The sequence below is a fragment of the Fukomys damarensis genome, unplaced genomic scaffold (assembly GCF_012274545.1).
Source record: "Fukomys damarensis isolate Sample0158 unplaced genomic scaffold, DMR_v1.0_HiC HiC_scaffold_23, whole genome shotgun sequence".
In the NCBI taxonomy this organism is placed as follows: Eukaryota; Metazoa; Chordata; class Mammalia; order Rodentia; family Bathyergidae; genus Fukomys; species Fukomys damarensis.
The window spans coordinates 14,824,691-14,827,931 of record NW_022900935.1 but is presented as its reverse complement, the minus strand read 5'-3'; positions in this window follow the sequence as shown (position 1 = coordinate 14,827,931).

Sequence of the window (3,241 nt, the reverse complement as noted above, 5' to 3'; positions counted from 1 at the left end):
AGACGAAAATTCTTTGTTGCAGACATTTGAATGAGAGAAGAAAAATAACAGTGGAAGGGTTCTGAGAGGCAGTGGGGCTGAAGCAAGTCAGAACAGACCTGAGTTTTGGCCCCAGGCTCCCCTTACTGCTGAGATGACCTTGGACCAGTCAGCTCCCACTTGGTTGCTTTCTTCCCTCTGCTGCCTCAGTAAGCTAGGCTCCTGCCCCTCAGGTTCAAACTGTAGCATCTCTTAGGGATACCTTCCCTCCCTGCCCAGGGAGCTCAGCTCCCTGTTATTCTCCAGCTAGGAATATTTTTCTAAAAACCGAAATATTTGTGAATAACTGATTGTTGGCATGTTCATGAGCGTGTGTCTTCCCTCTCAGTAGGGATCATGTCTGTCCTGCTCTCCAGAGGACAGTATGGGGCCTGGTCCACGGAGCTCACTGTTTCTGCACCTCTGGTGGCTTTTCTGCATCTCAGCTGCCTCTCTAAACTGCTGAAGAAACCCAGAAGACACTGCCCAGCGTGGGAGGAGCTCAGGATGAATGGGCTGCTCTGAGGAACTCAGGATGACAGAATGCTCTGAAAGAGAAGGTAAAGGACAGCCTTTAACCCCAGGGAAGGGAGGAAGTGATATGGACCCAGCTGGATGTCCAGGGGCTTGGATCCTCCCTGTGCCTGTGCGCTTAGGCCTAATTGTAGAGGCTTCCGCTGCAGCACAGGAAGCCTGAGTAATTCAGCCCCTGCTGACTCCCATCTGTCCTTTAGCCCCGCGTTCTCACACAAACACTCTCTCCAGTGTGCCACGCAGAGCTCACTCTTTCCTCAACAGACAAGTGTTTTCTGTCCCCAGGCTTTTGCACAGGTTCCCTTATGATAACTGCACATCCTCCTCTACCTAGAAAGCGCGAGACAGTTTAACTCCATGTTCTTCCTGCTGGAAGCCTTCCAGGTTGCTGTAGGCAGAGTCTGTTGCTCCCTCCTTGGCGCCCGGCAGCCCCTGGGATGCTCTGCTCTCTCTGCAGTAACAGACTTACTGCATCGAGCTGATAACAACTGGGAGCTGCCTTGTCTTCCCTCTGCGAGCCATGTTCAGCAGGGCTTGGCACCACGGAGATTCGGAGTGACCTAGGGTCTGGGTTGCTAGGTGGGGATGACTGCTCTGTGGCACTTTAGGTATCCAGTCATAAGTCATATTCAGCAGGAAGGTCAAGGACAGGGATGATGTTAATTTACCTTCCAGGAATCTGAGGCCCATGGGAGGGTAGGGATTTCTACAAGGTCCCACAGCGCATCAGCCAAGATGAGCCTGGAACTCACGGCTCCTAATATTTAGTCCCCAGCTCTCACTGTGACAGCTTGAACACTGTCTGGGCACTAAGCCAGGGTGCCTGGAGGCCCCAGGGGCCCAGGCCCTGCAACTGCTTACTCCACTCTGGCTCTGTCCCCCTGGGCAGGCTCTTGGCCAACAACAGCATGAGGCTCTGGCTGCCTCTGCCGAAGTTTTCACCGTCAGTGTTCTGGGGAGGCAGCCAGGCCACTTCCCCTCGGGCAGCTCAGACACAAGACCTGGAGCAGCACCTTCACTGGACTGTGAGCCCTGGGACTGGTCTCCTTTACAGACAGAGCCCTTCTGACCAACCTGCAGAGAATCTGAGTAAACCAGAATCAACGTCGGAAGTGCACAGAGGAGAGTGCAGCATGGGACACATGCTCCTTAAAAGCGGCTCACGTGAAATATTAGTATTGCCGTGATGACGGTGATGGAACCCTTGCTGCTCAGTAACTAGAACCACAGGTCTGAAGGGTGCTAGTCAGGGTGTAAAGTTAGGATCTGCCACTTACCAGGTTATGCAGTTAACTTAACTTCTCCTTCATTTTCTTTTTTGTGGTACCAGACATTGAACCCAGAGAACACTGAGCTTCATCCCCTAGCCCTTTCTACGTCTGGTGATGGATTGATTGTGTTACCAGGGATTGTGCTCTTCCACTGAGCTACAAACCCAGTCCTTTTTGTTTTTTATTTTGAGACAGTCTCACCAAGTGGCCCGGGCTGCCCTCCAATATGTAATTCGCCTGCCTCAGCCTCGAAGTAACTTCTTTGTGGCTCCATTTTTGCGTCTTTAAGGAAGGGATAACATCGGCGCGTGCGAGAATTCCATCATGTGATACGTGTCCCCTGCTCCTGCGGCGCCCTCTGGGAGGAGGGCACTCACTTTCCCAGGGCACAGGCTTCTTAGCGACATTGTCTACTTCACTCACCAGCACCATCACGGCTCCAGGTACAGGCATCACAGCCAGGCCAGCCAGGCCAAGTCCCAACTTCCACACGAACTGTGTGACCCCCGAACTGCAGTGTCTCATCTGTAAAATGGGAACAGTGACCATGCAGGACACTGTCGGCGTCAGCTGGGATAACGCACAAGGCTTCAGCATGATGTGTGACACGTGGTTGAAATGCAGCAGGTACCCTCCCTGGGCATGAGATGTGGCTCTCAGGCCTAAATCTATGACCTGCTGCCCACTAGAGATGGAGACATCTCCTTTTCTCCATCCTCCCCCACTCAATGCAGCGCACCCTCTCCTCATCTCCATATTTTTATTCTAAGGACCAGGTGCGCTGTAACAGCAGGGGGGACGCCAGGATGTCCTTAGGGTGAGAAATAGACCTCTAATCCACATCCTGCAGGAAGGAAGTCCCTTAAGACCTGAGGGAAAAGTCTTTTAAAATGCTATACTCCGGCCAGGGATTTAGCTCAGTGGCACTGTGCCTGCCTCGCAAGCACAAGGCCCTGAGTTTGATCCTTGGTACCATAAAAAAAAAAAAAAAAAAAAAAAAAAAAAAATCCATACTCAAGAGAAGTACCAGGCCCTAGTCCACTCAGCAAAGGATAAGAGTCAGTCTCCCTCTTTGGTTAACAGACCAGTCTGATCCTCTTCACCAGAGTTGTGCCTCCTTTAGCTCTTCAAACTAAAGTCCCTTCCCTGTTTTCTCTTACTTTCTTCATTTTTTAAAAAATTCCATCTTTTAGTTAAATGTTTTAGATTGCACCTTTATCTTGGAAGTTTCCACATACATTTAATTGCTTCAGACTCCATCTTTAAATTGGTGTTTAAAACTGGGTGTGGTGGCACATGCCTGTAATCCCAGCACTCTGCAGACTGAGGCAGGAGGATCTCTGTGAGTTTGAGACCAGCCTGGACTACACAGTGAGTTCCAGGTCATTCTCAACTACATAGTGAGACCCTGTCTCAAA